This window comes from Pseudorca crassidens, chromosome 18 (genome assembly GCF_039906515.1).
Source record: "Pseudorca crassidens isolate mPseCra1 chromosome 18, mPseCra1.hap1, whole genome shotgun sequence".
Classification (NCBI taxonomy): Eukaryota; Metazoa; Chordata; class Mammalia; order Artiodactyla; family Delphinidae; genus Pseudorca; species Pseudorca crassidens.
Genome location: NC_090313.1, coordinates 30,145,647 through 30,168,435, shown reverse-complemented (window position 1 = coordinate 30,168,435; position 22,789 = coordinate 30,145,647).

Below are 22,789 nucleotides of genomic sequence, written 5' to 3'. Positions count from 1 at the left end.
GTAACAAAAAAGAAGTTCTACATCAGCAGGTTTGGTTCTTTCTGAGAGCTGTAAGGAATAATGTTTTCCATGCCTTTCTCCTGGCTTCTGGCAGATGGCTGGCAATTTTCAGCTTGTAGATTCCTCACTCCCCTATCTTCACATGGTGTTCCCTTTGTGTTTCTGCCTCTTCATATCATCTTCCCTCTATGCACGATTGTCTCTGTGTCCAAATTTCCCCTCTTGATAAGAACACCAGTCATATTGGATTAGGGCCTGCCCTAATGACCTCGTTTTAACTTATTATTTTTGTAATGACCCTCTTTTCAAATACTAGGTCATCTTCTGAGGCGCTGGGGGTTAGGATTTCAACTTATCTATTTTTAGGGAACACAATTCAACCCATAACAATGCATTATCAGTAAAGCTCACATTTTTAAAGGAAATGTGATCCCCAATGTTTTACACAGCTGGAAACGTTGGTTTACAAACCTTATGCATGGAAACAACGCATGTTCTCTACCTGGTGAAGCTTTCTGAAAATCTAGGCCCAGGACACCAGACACTTTCTGAAGTTACTATTGGTATTTGAGCCCCTGATCACTTCTTAGACAGTGAAACAATAACATTTCATCAAAGGTGGTTTTTCTTTTCTTCTTCTTTTTTTTTTTTGGCGGTACGCGGGCCTCTCCCTGTTGTGGCCTCTCCCGTGGTGAAGCACAGGCTCCAGACGCGCAGGCTCAGCGGCCATGGCCCACGGGCACAGCCGCTCCGCGGCATGTGGGATCTTCGCGGACTGGGGCACGAACCCGTGTCCCCTGCATTGGCAGGCGGACTCTCAACCACTGCTCCACCAGGGAAGCCCAAAGGTGGTTTTTCATAAAGAGAGAAGCTGTAGAAACTCCATTCATAGAGAAGGGAAAGTAAGCAGCTCCTTCTCTTATGCGTCTACGTTCAAAGGCAGCAGGAAAGGGACTCCTTGCTCCCCAGTGCTTTTCCTGGATCACAATATTTTAGCACCGCTATCCAACAACTACCCAACACAAGACTTCTCCTTTTGAAGCTCACACTCAAGCTATCTTTCCAACAGTTTGTTAGTTGCTATGGTCCATGCCCATGTTCTGTAATAATAAACACCATGAGGTCATAGTATTGTAGTTCTTTCCACTCCTTTCCTGTCCCTGAGACTATAACTACTTTTATTGGAACTACCTGACCTATGCACAGTTCACTGATTCTTTTATTCACCCTGCCCTACTTACACACATGCACACACACGCATCAGGCTACCTGTGTACACTTACAGAGATACAACTGCTCATTCATGTGTATCCGCCGTGTGTGTATCATTACTGGGATGGTAGACTGGAGATATCCTTGGGAAGTTCCCAAGTAACTCATGATTCAGTCAGTGTTGGGAAGCCAAAGAGGTTTTGATCAAGTTATTCATTGAAATTTATAAATATTCAAGACATTGGAAGGTTGGGAAGAAGGAAAAAAAGCAGCAGATGAATCAGGAGGTTATTGAAACATCCAAAAAGAAGTAAAGAGTACTTAGGCAAAAGCAATGTCAGGGAAAATGCAAAGAAGGATTTTAACATCCTTCAAGGTGAAAAACAAAACATAAGACCTGGAAGTTAGTTGGATGTGTACGTGGGTGAGGAGACAACATTGGCTGAGTTATATGCTGGGGCAGTAACACAAACATCAAGAGAAGGGTCTGGTTTGGGCAACAGAAGAAGAGACAATTCATTCTATTTTGGACTTTTGGAGTTTTAGGGACCAATAAGTCCAAGTTAAAACTGTAGATATATATTTGAGTCAATTATGCAGAGAGGAAACTACAGAAATGAAAAGGAACACATTATGAAAATACAAGCAGAGAAAGGATTACAGTGGCAGAACCTTGAAGAGTACATACATGTTCAGGATAGGAGGGCAAAAAAGACTAAAAAGTTCAAAAAAACAGTTTTAGAAACAAGGGGGAATCAAATATAAGAAAACTTGGTGCAGAGAGTTTTTGGAAAGGCAGCCGAACGTTTATAAACGTTCCAGGGACTGAGATCGGGGACTGCTTCCTGTATTCACAGCATCCAGCAGAGCTTTGCCAAAAAATAAATAAGTAAATAACATAAACATAAAATAGGTATTCAGTACATGCAATTGAATCAAATACTTGGGAGAAGGAATTTAATGAAACTCTTAGAATCTAAAAATTGTAAATGGTATGTATATTTGCACTATCTGGCCATCCAGTATTAGATTTTAAAAAGTCCGATCTTCTAGTTCCCCCTGGAATGCCATGATAATGGTGAGACCTTTACGTACTTGGTAACCCCCAATCCTTATAACTACAGTGCAAAATAGGGGATACAATGCCTGTTCACACACAAGGAGTTGGAACCCAGAAATACTCAGTGAATGGTAGAACCGGTATTCCATTGGGTGCATCTGATGCCAGCACCTGTCTTTCCTTAGGTTGAGCAACTCTGGAGCCAAACAAAACCAATTTGCTCCTGTAACCATCCTTGAATGTTTGAAGAGACACCTGAGTATTCTATTTTTCAAGCCAGTCATTTCTGGTTATTTAAAGTGTCCTCTGAAAATAATAGTGTAAAGAATTGTCACTATTACTGTCACACTTCTCCGTAAGTAACTTTTGGAAAAATTAAGTAAAGATTGTGAAAACAATTTGATTGAATCATAATAAAAGGTGAGAGAGCGTGTGTTTAAAGCCTATTGGACTCCTTGGAAACAAGATGCAACATATGCACAGAATTTCATCCTTATTTATCTCCACTTTGAGGGAAAATGAAGTAAAATGAACACAGCTGGGGCCTAGGTTAGAGTGGGAATCAGGGACTGAAACTATCATTTGTGAAAAGAATACCTCTCCCTTTGAAACAGGTTTTCTTTTCAAGGACCTTGAAGGTGAGATCCTGAACATTTTTCCTTTGCTAATTGATTCTCTGCATGTGGTATGGTAGGGAGGGAGAAATTTTCTTCTACCCTTCTAGGTTCTTCTGGCTGGTGTGAGAATTAAATTGACTTGAGATAGATTAACAGGAGAAAATCCAACAAAAGTTTAATACCATGTATACATGGGAGAGACCCAGGAAACCTGAGCAACTGAAGTGGCCAGAACCCTCACCTTAAGCACCATCTTCTTCAGCAAAAGAAAAAAAGAGGATGTTAGGGCTAACGGTTTGGGACTCCAAAGGGGAGGAAGGCAACTCACATGAAGATGAAAAAGCAACGCTTTGGTGAACAAATGTTAGCTGGACCATGCAGGGGCAGTGGGACACAGAGAGGAATTTTAACAAGCAGACTTTGCTAGGCTCCTGCCTGTCTACAGCCCTAGTTCATACTATAGTCATCTATGGTGACAGCTCCATTCCTGGAAGAGGTCCCTCTGTCTACATTCTTTTAGGCAGTTAGGGGCGGAGGTCAAAATTCCTTCCTGAGTCTTTTGGGCCTTGATTGTTTACAGCTCAAATTAAACCATATGCCAGAGACATTTTGGGGTGGCAAATTTTGCTCCCCTGTAGGTGATTCTCCCTGGAGTTCATTGCCATCTCATAGTTTCCTTGTAGCAAGTAAAGTTTATGCTTTTCTTGGTAACTTACAGAAAATGGAAGACTCTTAAAAATAAAAAGTGGCAAGATAAAGTATGCAAGATAGCATTATATGAAAAAGTGGGCAAAGAAGTAGCTTCCATCATTATGTCCTTTCAAAAAATAAAGTTCAGATGTTAAAGTCTGGACTTTTGAAATTGAAGACATACCAAACAATATCAAAACAATTAATTCCATGTTTCAGAGCAGAAAGCAGGAGATGTTCCTACATGAATTATTGGTATTGCGGACACATAGGCTACACAAGGGGCCCCCTCAAACCTGTCACCTTCTATCCCATGTGGAGGGATACAGGTAGCAAACTAAAAAGAGCTAACGTTTTATTGAATGCTTGCTATGTTTCTCACATTTACATATATTATCTTGTTTAATCTTTACAACAATTACATTATTTTCCTCATTTCCAAAATTAGGTTTTTATTGCCTAAGTTCACATAGCTAGGAATTAGAAGAGCCGGGATTGAAAGTTATCTGGCATAAATCTATGCCTATCATTGTATCTTCTGGTAAGGAAGATGATAGGTAGGTAGGTAGGTAGGTAGGTAGATAGAAAGTTTCTAAGAAGGAATTCAAAAGATGATCACATATTCAGTGAGTGTGTTTTTGTTAGTGGATACATGACAAATTCCTTCACTAGGCTGCAGGTACTTTGAGGGCATTGGCTATGTCTTATTCATCTTTGTGGGAAATCCAATCTCATGCCCAGTGTCTGTGCATAGGAAGGATGTCTTAAATAGATGCCCATAAAGGAGACACTGGTATCTCCCTGAGGCAGATAACAAAGATGACTTTTTAAGACATTAAGCAATGTGCCTGAAATCCCATAGCTGGTAAGGAGCAAAGCCAGAATTGTAGCCCAGGACTCCAGTCCATGGCTCTTCCCGCGATACTGCAGCTTCCTCTACTCATTTCCCCTCTCTGTTCCCAGATTTCTCATTTGACAAGGCTCTTTATGACACCTTAAGCTCTGTAGAAAAGTTGGGGAACGTACAATGTACATTGAACTAATAGGTACCTTTAGACTTCAAAAGACAGACAGGTAACTAGGGAGTTCATTGAGTTTCTACAGGGTACCAGGCATATTGCTAAGAGCATTACTAATCTCATCTCATTTAGTCTTAACTATTCCATGATGTAATAGTGAGTGTGGCCCCATTTTATGAATGAGGAAACTGAGGCTGAGGGAGGTTAAATTCTCCAAGGTCATACAACCAATCCAGGTCAGCCTGACTCTAAAAGCCAAATTTATTCAACTACACTAAAAAGGGTGACATAGTATGGTGTCTCTCAAAGTTTTGTTTTAATCTGTACAGTGAATGACTGAGACTGCTTCTATTTCCCTTACTTAAGAGAACCAGATTTTATGGAGTCCATTTGAAGTTGTAAACCTTATTGTCAAAATACTATTTTCATTGTCATAAGTCCCGACCTTCCCACCAGCATCAGCTAATCACTGGCTTCACAGTTCCACCCACCTAGCCTTCCTATTGCAAATCACTGACATGCTTCCTTTCAGCAGGAGCTGGTAACTCCAGCCCCTTTCTGCCCTTTGCTGAACCTCCTCCTTCCTATTATCTATAGACTTAATACCCACACTTACAGAGAAACCTGATGTCAGGGTGTCAGCAGGTGCCACCTTTGCTTCTGCTGCTGCTGGCCAAAAGCCTAGACCAGCGACAGTTGGGCTAGAATGAGATTCCTGCCATACTTGGGAAAGGAATAGGTTGGGGCACAGGGGTGATGGTGACAAATTAAAATTACTGCCAAAGCAGAGTGGAATAGCAGCAGGTACGTGGAAGGTGTCATTAACGTTCTAAAGACGATCTGAAGTCATGCTTGGAAGATGTAATTTACAACCTGAGGATTTATTTTTATAGCTGTCTTGCTTCAGAATAAAGAGATGAGATGCCACGTATCTGCCAGGTTGTGAAAAACTTTATAAATTTTGAACATTGGCTTCCTTGATTTTGGATGCGGGTGGATATTGTGTACATGTATGTATCTGAGGGGTCTTAAAGAATAGTTCTCACCTCCTGAAGTGAATGTTCAAAGCTTCCTATATCAGACTCTAGGATCTCACATATTCACCAGCGTTGGGGGGGGGGGGGCGGTGGATATTAGGAAATACTTCTAGCTCCTGTATCCTCTTATTGACACAGTACCGGGAGCGTGCCCACAGAGCCTAGAAAAGGCCATCCTACCCACAGAGATTGGCCAGGAGTAGCCTGCCAGGCTGCTGGGTCTCCTGGCTGGGGAGCTGGATTTGGGGCTACCGACAGGAAGTCTGGTGGGTCTTTTCTACTTGCTTAGGCTGGAGGCTTTGGGGTGGCGGAAGAACAGTCACCTATCATTCTTCTCCAGTACTGTATTTGGTCATGCACTATGCCCAGACCAAACTGGGGTCTCTTGTGTGGTTAGAGCCCTTTCAAATCCTTGTTTTCTGTTTAGAATGAAGAGTGTCTATTGAAACCAAGCAGTATTAACGTGCCAAATCAATATAACTGGGGCTGAGTCACCTCCTTTTGCCCCAAACTTGTGTACTAAGGAGATTTTCTCCGTCTTAGCTGTTCTTCTGCAGAGGATAATTCTATTCACTAGTGCCTCACTCACAGTCAAAAAATGTTATACTTAAGCTGGCCAGGCTGCTCATAGCCACAGCCATTCTAACTTTCTAGCACTAGCAGCCCTTCTCCAGGGATCCAGTTTGCCAGAGGAAGACGGGCTCCAGAGAGGTGCTGCTGTCCAATTGCCTCCTAAACCCAGAACATTTAATGAACGTTAGGAGGCAGTCTGTGGAGTCAGACTGGCTTGTTTAAAATCTTTCCCTGGTGCCAGCTGTGTGACTTTGGCTACGTTACTTCAACTCTCTGAGCCCAGTTTGAAAACAGAGATACTAATTTTTATCCCATAGACCATGGTGATGGAAGGTGTTAGGCTCTGATGGGTTCCACAGATATGAAGTACTCTCAACACAGCCCTGGCAGCCTTGGTTCCACCCTGCCAGGTAGGCGCTGTCTGCATAACTGTTCATTTTGCCACCAGCAGCTTAACTACTGAGCTGAGCAGACAAGAGGAAATGGGGTCAGCATAACATATTAACCAGAAGGACTTGTTAGGAGCTCACGTAAAACCCTAGCTATCTCTACCCAACCAGTCCGATACCTCATCCTGGAAATATTTGGAGAAATTATAGTTGCAGAGAGGATATAACGCAAATGGGATGTAGCCAAATAAATACTGTATTTTGACTATTATTAATGTTAGCTATCGTGCTTTATACACCCAGGGTTTCTGTGGCCTAGGAAACACCTGTTACATATTTATACATCTCAGCCTATCCTCATTTTATGTACAGCCATTCTTTTGGTGGTAGAGTTCATGTAAGATGGAAAGATGGGATAATTCATTCAAACCATATGATTTCCAGGAATAAGCTTTTCTATTTTGTATTCCTGTCTCTTCCTTTAGCATTTTGACTTTCACAGTTGTTACTGGCTTATCTTGAGATTTGAGTAGAATGAAGAACAGGTAGACTCAAATAGAAAAATAAATCCAGGTCATCCAAACTGAAACTGTATTTTGGGTCATCAGACTGAAATGTATTTGACCTCTTTCTGTTTCTACAGCTGTAAAATGGAAAAAATTACAATCAAGTCTATAATTTGATGGGCTATGAACAAAGAACTATGAAGTACTTTTAAAATTAAAGTCATGCCCACCTTAATTTCCAGCTTTTAGCATAAAGTTGGCACAAAACAAGCAGTTAAATGGTTGATTTCATGAGTCAAATAACATTATATGTGGTATATAGTTCTTTGTTGACCTAGAAAATTCTATGGGGGAGCAGAAAGAACACTTAATTGGGAGTCAGGAAACCTGGATTCTAGTCCCAGAATGACCTTGGACTAATTAGATGATTGCCCTTCTTGGAACTTTGTGTTCCTTATTTGTCACTTGCAGGAGCTGATGCTCTCTCGTTCCCCCTTCCATTGCTAACACGTTAGTGATTTTATTTAATCAATGTAGCAGGATTATAGTACCTACAGTTTTCCCCTGATATCTAGTAGAGGTGAGTGGTTCCAGGATGGGGGAAGAGGAGGAGGGAGAGGGGAAGAGGTGGGAGGAGAAGAAGAGAAGGATAGGAAGAGGGAGAAGGAAAAGGAAGATTCCTTTAGATGTCATGGGGGCAGTACCAGCCCCACGTGAAATTCTGAAATAAGCATGGTTTGTCTTTGTACTTCTCCTCGTCCTTCACTCTTTCAGCTCCCAGCTCCCATGCTTCTCTCTCCAGAGGTCCAGAGAAGCAATGTCTAGCTGATGTTCTAATCTTCCCAACCTCTCCAGGTCTGCCCTACCCCAGAAAGACCCATACCCCAAATACCCTCCCTTTCTGCCCCCAGTCCAGCCATACATCTGAACTTAGCTGCACATTGGGAGAAACCCAATTAATTAATGCTTAAATTAGAGTGATTTAATCTTCAACCTTCCTTCAGATACTCAGTTATATATTTTAAAAAGAGGGTGCCTAGATGGGAATAAAGATGCAGACCTACTAGAGAATGGACTTGAGGATATGGGGAGGTGTAAAGGTAAACTGGGACAAGGTGAGAGAGTGGCAGGGACACACATACACTACCAAATGTAAAATAGATAGCTAGTGGGAAGCAGCCGCATTGCATAGGGAGATCAGCTCGGTGCTTTGTGACCACCTGGAGGGGTGGGATAGGGAGGGTGGGAGGGAGACGCAAGAGGGAGGAGATATGGGGAAATATGTATATGTATAACTGATTCACTTTGTTATAAGGCAGAAACTAACACACCATTGTAAAGCAATTATACTCCAATAAGGATGTTAAAAAAAAGAGGGTGCAGGCAACTAGCTTGTAAATAAAATGAAGGGCAAAATGCAAGAGGATGGGGCAGAGTTGCATGGTACCACCACAGTCATCCAGCACCCCTGGGATTCTGTTCCCCACAGCCATTCTCCAGAAGCCTCTTCTGCTTTTCTCGCCCTCTTCTCATTCTCTTCATCTGAGCACCTGGACGCCGGGAAGCTGGGTCTTACCACAATAGCTCCCTTGGGGCACCATGGCTTCTTTGTCAGCTAATCAGGATATACATGAACAAACATAACCAAACAAATGAATAAATGATCAACAGCTTCCTTGGTCATGACATTAGGAACTGTAACTGTGAGAATGGAAAAAGCACTGTGTAGCTCCTCTTAAACTGGCCAATGCTTGCATTGCTGTAGCATCAAAATGAGAGCAAGGAGGGCAACCAATGTTTACCTGAAATGAGGGATAACTCAAGGGACTTCTGTTTTCCCTGTAAAGCCTATTTATTCCCAGCCAGGTATTAAACTTTAGTGAGAAACAGGGAACTAGAGTTTTTCCACTTCATCCTACAGTCTTCCCTGCTCCTTCCAAACCCATCTCAGCATGTGTGGCTCAGGCCAGAAGTTCTGTTACAGCTGCAACCATAAGGCATGGACCCCAGCTCCCTGACTACATCTGACTAAATTAGAGGGAGTATCAGTCCTCCCGACCTCTCCCAACAACTGACGAATGCAGTAGCAGAGTAGTACTGGAGTCCAAGGGTTTACCAGGGCAACTTGGCTCTGACCCTAAGGCCTGGACACCTGGTCTTGATTACACTGGAGGGTGTTGGTGCTCCCTTAATCATGCAACTAAAAGCCAGCAACACAAGGGCTGTATCTCCCCTCTCTACAGCCCCCTCTGCTGCTCCAGAAAGCAATGGGTGATGAAAGACACCTACATCCTCTTGTTTTCATGATTGTCTCTGGTGATGTTGTTCTTGCTGGCTTGTTTGTACAACAGGATACAAAACAAATAATTCATCATCTAGTGTACTGCTTTGTGAACTTCTCTTTTTTTTTTTTTTTTGCGGCACGTGGGCCTCTCACTATTGTAGCCTCTCCCGTTGTGGAGCACAGGCTCCGGACGCGCAGGCTCAGCGGCCATGGCTCACGGGCCCAGCCGCTCCGCGGCATGTGGGATCTTCCCGGACCGGGGCACGAACCCGTGTCCCCTGCATCGGCAGGCGGACTCTCAACCACTGCGCCACCAGGGAAGCCCTGTAAACTTTTTTATATTCCTGAGAAAAATGACCATAGACAGCTATGGAAAACCTTGCGTACAATTCCCAGAGTTCTCTGGATGGGCTGAAGATACATTTAAAGGACCCTAGATCAAGACCTCTGAGAGAATGAGCCATCCTTGATTCTTGATCAGGACAGGGAATGCTTGAGATATCAGCTGTCTCTGATAGTAGTGTGTACGGTTTTAGAGCAGGTGCAATCTAGAGGCATTATAAATATCCAAAACATTCTACGTTTGCTTTCTTTTCCCAGACACCACACCTAAAATAGAACCTCTCCCTTTCCCTATGATTCTCTATCCTTCCACTATTTATTTCTTCTTCAAAAACACTTACTACTACCAGATTAAAAGGGTCTGCAAATGTTGAGAAGCATGGGCTATGCTTATTTTTTCAAGCCTGTTTGTTATATCTTCAAATAATATGCTCAGTATGCTTTCCTTTAAATTGTAAACACCTTTTCAGATGATGTACTTCTAAATTTACAGCAATGATCTATTTGTTCATCTAAAAAAGTACAATGAAGTATTTTCCTTATATTTCAAGACTCTTTGGGTAGTCTTAATTGTGTTTGTTATACTGCTAGGCAATCCTGAGAACATCTCAGTCAGAGGAAGGGGATTAAAAAGCACATTAGTATGGCTGTATGTTTATTTGATCTCATCATCAACATTAGTTATTACCTCCATATTTATGATTGGAATACATAATCTCAAGTTTCATTAAGTCTTATTCTTTTAGACCCAGCAGGCTCTTGTATCAGCTAATTAACACAAAGGTCATTGTTCTCATTTTTAGAATACCAACAGATTGTCAAAACACAACAATGACTATGTTTGCTAGATTGGGAAAGACACAGCATGGACAGCATCTTCTGCTTCCTGAGAAGGAGTGGGCTGTATCTGATCATGTCTCTGCATTTATAGAGTTGACTAAAGATCAAGAGGAGAGTTCCAATCAAAATATCTCTGAATAGAGAATATAGTTGTGAGTACCCATCCAACTCCCTGTAGAGTCTCCAAGATCCTCTCCAAGATGGTGGCTCAGCATCCCATCTCAGCTGAGGGGTGATTTGGTCAAAGAACACTGATCATGTACCTACTCTTAGCAGTGTGCTGGCGGCTTAACACAATGATGGGAAAGCATGCCTACTCTTTCAGAAGTTAACTCTGAAAGTACAGACAACAAGCTACAGTATTGTTACATAAGGTAGAAGATGGTAAATACCAGAAAAGGGTACAGATTGATTTCTGTTGCAGGAAAGGAAAGGGGCAGAAGGACTGAAGGTTACTTCTAGCTGGAGAGGAATTAGTGACAGTGTGATGTGAGAGAAGCCATTGAGTTGAGCCTTGAGAATGAGGAGGATTTGAATAGGCAACGATGTGGAAAAGTGTCCCCTAGCAACTGAGAAAAGGTGTGATATGAGGAGCTCCAGAACTCTCTAGCACAATGCTCATTTATTCACCATAAATTGCACGTCATTTGTGCTGTCCTAACTCTGCTTAAGACATCTCTTCCCATAGATTAGCCCCGACTTGGTAATGGCAGCAGAGACCAAGGGGAATTCTTCATTAATGCAGTCTGATGCTTCTAACTGCTTTGCTGATAAATGCTGGAAAGAAGCAGATTAATGAAGGCTCTACAGTGTCACAGAAGCTCAGCTAAGAATACAACTCAGTGTAACATCCAGTTTTGGAGGAAATTTTTGAAAATCTGCGATTAAGTAGGGAAGTTGACCACAACTAAAGTTCTGCCTTTCAGGTGCTGGCAGAAAGCAAATAATGATTGAACTAGTCAGATAGAGACAACAGGTCCTCTGAAGGATTACTCTGTGACAGTCGGGGGAAAAGAAGCCAGTTTTCTTCAATGGTAACTGATGTATATAAGGGAGATGTCACAGGAATAGCTCATACGTGAAACAAAATTGACATGTTCAGGGAGCTCAGTTTCCAAAGACTTGACTTTGAACACCAGAAGAAACAGAAATAGTCTCTGAGGGGGTAATAAATTGAAAGTGAATCCAGATTTTTGCTCCTCCTTTCATCTTGTTTGAAATTCAATATACCCTCTTACTAAATCTGTTCGCGCTTTTACCCTTTCGTTAAACCAGATTTCTTTGTAAATATATTCCGAGTGCACTTTCACGTATATGCAGAACTTTACATGCATTCGTAAGTGTAATTAGGGCACATCTGCTTTTTCAAATGCAGTCCTTTATTTATTGTTTTTCTTTGTATGTTGGCTCCATCACCACCTGGTCTCCCTTCCACCCATATAATCCTTTACTTAAAGGAATCTTTGTGGGCACCTAGGATGTGTTCTTGCATACTTTCTGCAAGCTCCTTAGTCATAATTTGCATATACAAGCACAGTTGTATAGGGAGTTTTGCATTGGTTTGTTGTATACAAAAACCAGCATCATATTAATCATACTTCTTGATCTTGTTTTTCCGCTCACCATTTTTTTGTGGAAATCACTCCAAGTCAAAAGGTTGACTTCTCATCCATTCTTTTTACTGACTGCATTATGTTTCACGGTGCGGATATATAATTCAAGGTTATCATATTTTTCTGTATTGTCGGGGGAGATAGCTTTTAAATTCTGTTTCCTTCACCCCTCCTTCCATATTATCCCAAGTTCAAAACACTTTCTCGCTCTCTTCTCCTATGCTTTTCATACCTAAATGGCTTGGGCATTTTTCCTTGGCGGGCTAATCCTCTTTCTTTGTACCATGCTTCCCGAATGTCCCCTAGGCCTTCACCTCAGTAGGATCTCTGGTTCCTACTCTTCACCACAGGCTCCACCACAAAAATCACTCTCCTGACTGTTAAGCAGTGATTAAGTTTGAATTGTGGGAATAGCTGTTGACTTTCTTTCCTCTTGCATGCGTGTACCAAAGCCCTGAGGGCACCCTGTATTGTCTTACTCATCTTTGTGGGCCCAGAACCCAGCGCAGTTCATGGGGACTTCTATGCAGCAAACGCTCAGGAGATGTTTGTTGGGCTGAGAATGTTCGTTGCGTTGAGAACCGTGGCACCGCCAGTTTGGCTCACAAAGTCAGTCACTTGTCCCTATATGTGGGTTCCACACATACTTTAGTCACCAGCTCCCTGTGAAACATCTCCTACCTTTGCTTCCTCTTTCCCCTCTCCTTCTTCCACTCCCTTCGCTCCTTGTTATTCCTCTCCTGTGCTCTTGTACACAGGTTCTCTGGGTAGCAGTCCTGCTTCCTCTATTTCTTCAACCATGTGTATTTAACAGAAACTGTCCAGATCTTAGCTCTGGCTTTGTCACTTCCCTGGTCAAAAACCTTCAGTGCTTTCAGCCAATTGGATAAAACCTAACTTCACAGCCTGGCTTTCAAATGTCCCCCATGTGCTGGTACCAAGTGTCTATCCAGGCTTAACTATACCACCCTACACTCTCTTGTCATATACTGGATATTGTGTATTTTCACTTTCTGTATTTGCAGATTTTAGCTATAATGCGTGCTTTATTTATTTCCTTTTTTTTTTTTTTTTTGGCACCTTAAATATAGACTCATCTCTGTTGTTGATAACTTAGCCATTCTGGAGATCTTGAAGATCACTATCAGATCCCACAAGACCTGCTTTGATTTCTTACACCCAGATGTCACTCTCTTGCCACTAAGTCCATTGCTTTTTGCTTATGCCACTCTTCTGGTTCCTTTTATATTTTATATATATATAAATATATAATTGTATTTTTATTTATTACATTAAATATGACATTATCATATAAATTATTTGCTATATATAATTATATATACTACATATATTTTATATATAATCATATATATATATATACATACCCAGATACATGTACAGATGTAATATATTTGTTGTTCCTTTTAGTATATGTACATTTGATTAGTAGATTGTAACCCTTTTAGAGACCATGCTTTATTGATCTTTGTTTCTTGCATTACATGCTTCAAATAGGTTTCTTGAACATAATAAAATTTTTAAAGAACAATTTAACTATTTCTTACAAAATCCCCAGTAACTTTGGGCCAGTTTTAACAACATTTAATGGGAGAAAACTAAAGCCAGATCTTCATGACTAAAAGTCTGGTATGAGAAAACGTTTTGTTCTAAGAACTTTCTAAATTTAAACAAGAAGTCATCTTTACCTGCATATTTTAAGTAATACTCATGGATATCAAATAGTATTTCAGTGAGTTATTCCCTATTAACCAATATCTTGGGGCAATAATGAGCGGGAATATTTTTGGCATATTCCCAGTTTTCTAAGATGTACTAATCCATATGCCGCCTCCATTGTTGAAAAATGAGATGTGATATTTACATTCATAGGGCATGGAAATGCCAGACCAAGGCATTTTTCCCCATTTAAAAAAAAACTTGTTCCTTCTCAAGTTTAAGTAAAAAACTAGCTGCATCTTGATCTAAGTAAAAACATGTGCTGTATAAGTCTTTGTTATGTACAATTATTGCTTTCTTAGGATACATTTTTAAAAAGAAAACAATTCACTCAAATAAATGAATTTTTCATTTCCTCCAGATTCATTTATTATAAGCAAGAAATTTGCAAGCCAAAATGAATCAAAGGACAGGAAGAGCCTCTCACGATTACAGGATTGGAGAAGGACTTTTACACTGTAACAGTAACAGGTATATGTATATGTATATATAATCAATTTTTTCACCAACATTTATTATACAAAGTTGTACTAACAGATACCTTTTTTGTTTCTGTATATTAATTTTTTTGCTCACTTCAGGGGATGTCTTTGAAAAATAAAACAAAACCAAAATAAATAAAAAACAAGGAACTCTACTAATTGATCTACTATTATTCTCCTAAATTCCTGATGTGTCTGGATCTGAGCCAAAGTCAACATGGGCATCATTTCACAGAGAACATGCTGAGATGTGATTTTGAAAACTCTGAAGTCCTAGGGCTTTTGCTCTTATTCTTACAAGGAAAACTTTGGCAATTATTGAGAATCTCACAGATGCTAGAACAAGAAGTAGGATTGAATCTTGACTGATGACTCTTTCCTAAACCTTAAAATACAAGTCAGGGTGTGAATTAGCTCCTGCATTTTTCATAGGAAAAATGACTCAAACATGACCTGTGTATTTAAAAGGGCCCAAGAAAAGGAGATAATGCAAATTACTTAGATAGTTATATTCTTTAAAATTGATTAAAGGGTTTTAGAAAGAGGTTTATTTTCTTTGGTGAGGGACCAGAATTTAACCTGGCACAGGGTTTCTCCTGGATCAGAAAGCAAAGACCTTTTCTCCTCATTCATTGCTTAGTACGATTCATTTTGTCTTTCATGGCCTTCTGCCTTATTTTGACCACAATACAAACAAGTACGCAATCAAACAAACAAATGAACGCAAAACCCCCAGAACATCTTGTACATGAAAAGATCAGCATAATTTACTATAGCATTACTAAACTTTTGAAATACGACTATCATGTAAATATACCAGTATCCCATCATCAGAAAATGTATTTCCAGGCTAAAAACCTGAATTCAAGTACAACTATAGAACAAGATTAAAATTGATATCAAACACACAGAAACAGTCATTACATATTTAAGTCACATTTAATCACATGTTTCAGAATATATTTTTCTGCAGAACTAGGTTTAATGAGAGTAGCCTTGATTTTTAATTGCTTTTGTTCAAATACTCCTCCTGGAAAATTATTGCAGTGACGACTTATGTCAATATCTAAAATTCTGGAATATTTTTGATCAATGTGTATTTTAATTGGTGATATATTTAGGGACCTCACCATGCATACTCTTCCTGGGTGTGTTTCTGCAGACTCTGAATTAGCAAATGGCTGGAGCCTGGAGATAAGGGTTTGGGCTTGGCTCTGTCCCTAGTGGTTGTACGTCTTCAGGTCTTACATTGCTCCTCTGCATATGTGAACATCTATCAATCTGTTAATTCTCTTTTTCCTGGGAATGTACATGGAAAACAGCTCAACCTGGATGTGGCCCTCAGGTGATTTCTGATGTCCTCCGCTCCTCCTAACTTTATGAGTGAACATATCACACCTTTCATGTGTTGCTTAGCAGGGACTTTCCAGACCCCACTTGTGGCTTAACGTCCATTCTCTTGATCTTAGAAAGGCTGAGAACCATGATATTGCTTTGATGATCTTTCCTGAGGGTGGGTTTACAGTTGGTGACAGATTCTTATCCTCAGACAGACACAGTCCTATATGAAAAGGTTTAACCAAGGTGTGAATGGACTTGGTTCCAGGTCAGAGTAGTTCTACACTGCATGGACCCTGGAGGATGGGAGCAAATCAATGATCAGACAGCCCCACTAGCTGGAAATTAGGTTCTTAAGGTAGGTATTAGTATGAGACAACATTTCCCCAGATCTGTGACATTGAGAATGTTTATGATGTGACTCCTCCCACCCCTCCTTCCACTGCTCAATACATAATTATTTATGAGGGATCTTGTTTATTTAAATTTGATTTTTGCTACCTTTGGCTACCAGGCTTGTAAGTAATGGGAGTTTGTATTTTCCTACTGCTACACAACTGGATAGTACTTCAAATTATTAGAAGTGTGACTCCTGAAAAACTAGGCTGAGTCTCATGTACTCTTTGCTATTTTGATTTTTTAAAATCTCTAGATTACAAGGGAACATTTTAAAAAAGTTTTATATCAAATCTAATTTTCTCGAGACAATCCACAAATTAGTGTCTGTTCCAAATTTTACCTCATAAAGATATACTAATGAATAAAATGACTCCTAAATAAAAATCATGCTCCCTCTGGCTAATAAACTATAATCACCTCTGTCTAGAAACAGGGGTTCTTTATTTTCCCTCTGACCTTGGGCTGCTTCTGCTTCTTGGGCCATTTTACTGTTTCCAACCCTCTCTCTCAATGTCAGCTTATCCTTAGGTGCTAATTAAAATGGCAGGTGTTAAATTTATCATTAGCACGTTTCAGCTACTGCTCTGAGCGCAGAAGTCCCTCAAGTGATTCTTTGTTCCTCCCAATATAATCCCTCTTTCTCCATACATTTTCTCTGCTTCTTTTCCCCAGTAGTTCTAACTGCTTCTTAAAGAGAAAGCAGATAACCTAGCATGCTGTCCCAGCTGTTCCTCATTTATTTCTCAGGCTTGTTCCCTCTGAGTAAACAATACAACCATATTTTTTTCTTTTAGTGATGGGCCAGCCGTTTATTTATTTTAAGCGTTTTGGAAAAAGAAAACAAACCTCTGTTAAACAGATTTTGAACATCCCTCTTTCAAACTCCATGGTATCCAAGTAGACATATGGACACACATTTTTTAAAAGTATTTATTATATATTTTTGTGGTAAGAACACTTAACCTGAGATCTACCCTCTTAAAACTTTGAAGTGTTGTTAATATAAGCACTATGTTGTACAGCAGGTCTCTGGCTCTTGTTCATATTGTATAACTAACATTTTAAACTCGTTCGACAGAAACTCCTATTTCCCCTCCCCCGAATCCTTGGCAACCACTATTCTACTCTCTGTTTCTATGAGTTTGACTATTTTAGATACCCCATGTAAGTGGGACCGTGCAATATTTCTTCTTCTGTGTCTGGCTCATCTCACTTTGCATAACGTCTTCCAGGTTCATCCTTGCTGTTGCAAATGGCAGCGTTCTTTTCTTTCCTTTTCTTTTTTTATTGAAGTATAGTTGTTTTCTTTTTCAGATTCTTTTCCCTTATAGATATTACAAAATATTGAATATAGTTCCCTGTGCTATACAGTAGGTGCTTGTTGGTTATCTGTTTTACATATACCAGTGTGTATATGTTAATCCCAAACTCCTAATTTATCCCTGCCCCCTTTTCCCCTTTGGTAACCATAAATTAGTTTTCTGTCTGTCGGTCTATTTCTGTTTTGTAAATAAGTTCATTTATATCTTTTTTTTTCAGATTCCACATATAAGCGATATCATGTGATATTTGTCTTTCTCTGTCATACTTCACTGATTATGATAATCTCTAGGTCCATCTGTGTTGCTGCAAATGGCATTTTTTTCATTCTTTTTTATGGCTGAGTAGTATTCCATTGCATATATATACCACATCCTCTTTATTCATTCATCTGTCAATGGACATTGAGGTTGCTTCCATCTCTTGGCAGTTGTAAATAATGTTTCAGTGAACATTGGGGTGTATGTACAAGGGAATCCCCATAAGGTTATCAGCTGGTTTTTCAGCAGAACCTTCTTCTTTTTAAAGGCAGAATACTATTCTATGTATGTACATAACACATTTTCTGTATTCACTCATCCTTTGATGGACACTTAGGTTGTTTCCACACCTTGACTATTGTGAATAATGCTACAATGAACACAGGGGTGCAGATACTTCTTTGAGATCCCAGTTTCAATTCTTTTGGATACCTACCCAGGAGTAGATTGTATGGTAATTCTATTTTCATTTTTTTGTGGAACCGCCGTACTGTTTTCTCTCTGGCTCCCACTCCCCCACTGGATGTTGCTGGACTACTTCCCACCTGCACTGTGTTAGGAAAAGTTGGAGAGAGGATATTACTGTCTCCAGTACAGGCAGAGCCAGTGTTTTTAAGGATTGTCTTGTCCCTGAAGGAGCCAGGTGAATGGAGAGGAAACTGAAGGTCAGTAGATGGCTAAGGCATCCAATATTTAGCAATTCCTGAACTTTACATGACAAACAAATTTGCCACATTTGAATGGTACTTATGGTTTGAACCAGACCCCTTAATTTCTCTTCGGGCTGTGTTTCTCAAACTTGTCTACACCTCAGAGCCACCTGAGGGTTTTTCAAAACTACTGATGCCCGTGTTTCACCTGCAAAGGCTGTGACTTAGACAGGGCTGTGGCCTGGGCTTTGGAATTCTTAAAGGTCCCCAGGAGAATCTATCATGAAGCAAATGTTGAAAATCAGCGTTTTATCTCAGTTTACCCTGCCGCCTATGTGGAACAGGAACCAGAAGCAAGAATAAGGCTTTACAACTACTGCCCAGGAGGATTTCACTTTGTACCTGGGCCCTCGGGATAAAAGAGAGACTTCGGCCTCAGATGCGGTGATTCTGATCTTTGTTTAAATGTATCCAGTGGTTGCTTGGGTCCCACCAGTCAATTTAGGGACCCCTCCTCCTGAGGAGAGGAGCTAGGAACAGCCCCAAAGTGCTTCTCCAACACCCACCCTGAATAGGACAAGTGCAAGATCCCCTAGGGGCCAAGGCAGAAACTTGGGGAAAATAGAGAAAGAAATAACACCCTCCTCCCAATTAGTCCCACTTCATTTGTCACATTTATTCATGAATCAAGCATATGTATGAAGTCCTGTACATTTGAGTCCCATGGATTAAATATCCCATAGGCTCTTTGCAGAGTGAGAACATGCTAAATATGTTTCTACAAGATGGATTCTTTGGGTTTTATTTCTGAACAGACAAGGTAATTGGGATTACCTGGAATAAGCAAGAAGTTTAGGCAGTCCCTTTGAGGAGGAGGAATCCTTCCCTCTGTATCAAACCATTTAGATTTAGGCAGCAAGTTCATTATTAATTAACGTACCCACTTATTTAACAAGTATTCATTGAGCATGTCCTCACGATGAGATACAAAGATAGGAGGCCTGTCCTTGAAGCACTTGCGGTCTTGCGGGTTGAGAAAATGATGTAGGGAGATGCTGCAGGTGCTAGGAGAGGAGATGTGGAAGGGTCACAAGGAGGAAGTGGTCACAATTAATAATAATAACTGTCAAAGGTGGAATGCTTGCTGTTATCTCACGAAGCCAGTGTTCTTTCTATTCATAGTTTACAGAAGAGGAAATTGAAGTACTGAAAGCATATGGATCTTAATGAGTGCCACACAGCTTATTAGAACTATAACTAAACCAAGGTTATTGGGCCCCAGGGCTGAGTTTATATGATTAGGCCCTAGTGCTTGATGGTGTGTATGTGTGCAAGTCTGCATGATGAGAGAGTCCTTTTTTCTAGGTAACATAGGTGACAAGCGCAATTCGGGAAGAGAAAGCTGCATGAGAAGGTCTAAAGAGAATCATAGAAACTTTTGGGGTTCCAGTGTGTAAGCACTTATAGACGAATTAAGTTGAGAGTTCCAGGTGGGTGGGAAAGCACAGCAAGAAAACATAGCTGTGATGGGAAACAGTATATAATGGAACTAAAATTGAATTTTAACCTATAGTATATGCAGATACCTTGAATGAATCTAAGTAGGGTAGAGCTTAATCCATTTTGTGTCTTAGAAACAAGTAGGAGGGAAGAGATATGGGAACATATGTATATATATAACTGATTCACTTTGTTATGAAGCAGAAACTAACACACCATTGTAAAGCAATTATACGCCAATAAAGATGTAAAAAAAAAAAAAAGAAAGAAACAAGTAGGGATGAACGGCAGGGAGTTGAAATGGCATCAGAAAAGTCGATCAGGTGATTCCTGAATTAAGGCACTTTGGAGAGACGAGGGTCTGAGTGAAAGTAGGAATAGTGGAGAGAAAGAAGTGAAGATAGATAGAATATGTTAAAGAATTAGAATTTATGACTCAGATTATTAGTGAGAAATCAGATATGGGGGCAGGGGAAAGATAGCCGACTAGGATTATTGAGTGTATGGGGTGATATTGACCCATTCATACCTTCAGTTATGCAACAAGTACTTATCAAGTGCTCTCATGACAGACACTGTACAAAGCGCTGGGATATGGCACTGACCAGCTGAGGCATAGTCTCTGTCTTTAGGGACTTACACCTTGAAGAAGGGAAACAGCATTAAAATGAAGTAAATAAATAGCTCAACAGTGGTTACAGTGGCAAGTGCAGTTAAACAAATAGGCTGGTAAGAATGTAAAGGGATATTAATTTGGTTGGGAGGGCAGAGGTGAAGAAGACCTATTTGGTGAGGGAATGTTTGAGCTTAAAACTGAGTGATGGGAAGGACTCAGCTCTGTGCAGGGCCGGTGGAAAAGGGAAAAGGGAAAAGGGATTGAGACAGAGGAAACAGTAAGGACTGAAGCCCCGAGGCAGGACAGATGCCTTGGTCCAGAAATAGGGTTTAATTGAGGATGCTTAAAGTGTAGAAGGAGAAAAGAAAATAGAACATGATGGATCTAGGGATACACATGGTGTCCAGATTATACAGTCTTGTAGCCAAAAGTAAGAAGTTTGGATTTTATTCCAATAACAATGAGAAGAGTTCGGAGGATTTTAAACTGGGTAGTTTTCTGATTCAGTATTAGGGAACAGAGGAAGAGAAGTCAATTTTGGAGGGAAGGTGAGATGCTAGTCCTGGTCAGGTTAAGTTTGATCAGCTAGTAAAAATTCAGGAAGAGATGCTTAATAGACAATGGGAGTTGTGGGCCTGGGACAAGGGAGACTGGCCTGGGTCATGGCATGTGATTCGGGAATGATCGATATACACACCACAGGACTGTGAGTGAGTGAGAACAGAGCTAATAGTGAGTCCTGGAGGACCGGTAAATGAATAAACCAATTGTGGTATCTTTATGCAATAAAAAGTACTTAAAAATAAAAAGAATTGAACTATTTGTATATATAATAATGTACACGAGTCTCAAAATGATTATGATGAGTTTAAGTAGTGAGACCAAAAAGAGTACATATTATGTGATTCCAATCATAGGAGATGCACATTAATCTATCATTATAGAAGAGATCAGTGGTTGCCTGGACATGACGAAGAGAAGACAACAGGAAGGGAAGGAAAGGGAAGAATTAAAAAAGGACCTGAGAAAAATTTAGGGTAATGGATATTATCATTATTTTGATTATGGTTAAGATTTGACATGTATCAGAGCTTATCAAATTATACACTTTACATAAGTGCAGTTTACTGTATGTCAATACAATACCTCAATAAACCCATTTTAAAGCATCCAGAACACAGAAGAAAAAGAAAGATGGTGCCAAAAGTGAAATGATATTTAGATGTATAACTAGTATTTTCATATAAAAACAGAGAAAGTGGAACAGAAAGTATATTCAAATACACTTTAGGAAAAAAATAACTTTTCCAAATTACAAACCATGCAAAGCTTTTAATCAAAAAGTCTCACTATTAACTCTGCAAAGTCTATAAAAATCACGTAGTATTAAAGGAAATGTTAGTGATAATATGCAAAAAGAGTAAATATAAAAAGATATATTTTGGGCTTCCCTGGTGGCGCAGTGGTTGAGAGTCTGCCTGCCGTTGCAGGAGACACGGGTTCGTGCCCCAGTCCGGGAAGATCCCACATGCCGCGGAGCGGCTGGGCCCGTGAGCCATGGCCGCTGAGCCTGCGCATCCGGAGCCTGTGCTCCACAGTGGGAGAGGCCACGGCAGTGAGAGCCCCGTGTACCGCAAAAAAAAAAAAAAAAAAAAGATATATTTTAAATTTATTTTGTAGGATCTGGTTAACACATGTGGATTTTTTCTTCTATTAATTATGTATATAGTTAATATAATAATTTATAATATAATAATTTATACGGTTATTTAAATCTATTATTTGAATTAATATTTTTGTACTTATTTCTATCTACATAAGCAGGAAAGAATAAACAAAAAAAACAATGTGGAAGCCAAACATCTGAGAAAGTGTATGTACCAAGACCTGACAGGACTGATCAGTGCAAAGGCTACATGTAATACCTGAGCTAAAAGAGAGTCCTAAACAGAAGTGCTAACTGCAGAGTTCTCATCTCTCACTTAGCTTATAAAGCCTCTACAGGGCTCTACTAGTTATAATAATGTTTTAATAAGGGATACGCATCTTTAAAACATGTTAACAGAGAAGGCTAATAAATCTTAATAATAAGTCAATGGGTTATACCAAGTTTTCAAAGTGAGGTTAAGACTATATGTAATTTTTAGGGGAAGATACTTGAGTGCAAAAAATTCACCTAAGGAATAGCAATCATGTCTTATACGCCAACCAAGAATCACTTGCGTAACAAACCTGTAACCTCTATGAAAAATTTTCTTTTCCTCAGAGTCTGGTAAGACTTTGCCACCCTAGGATGGTATCTAAA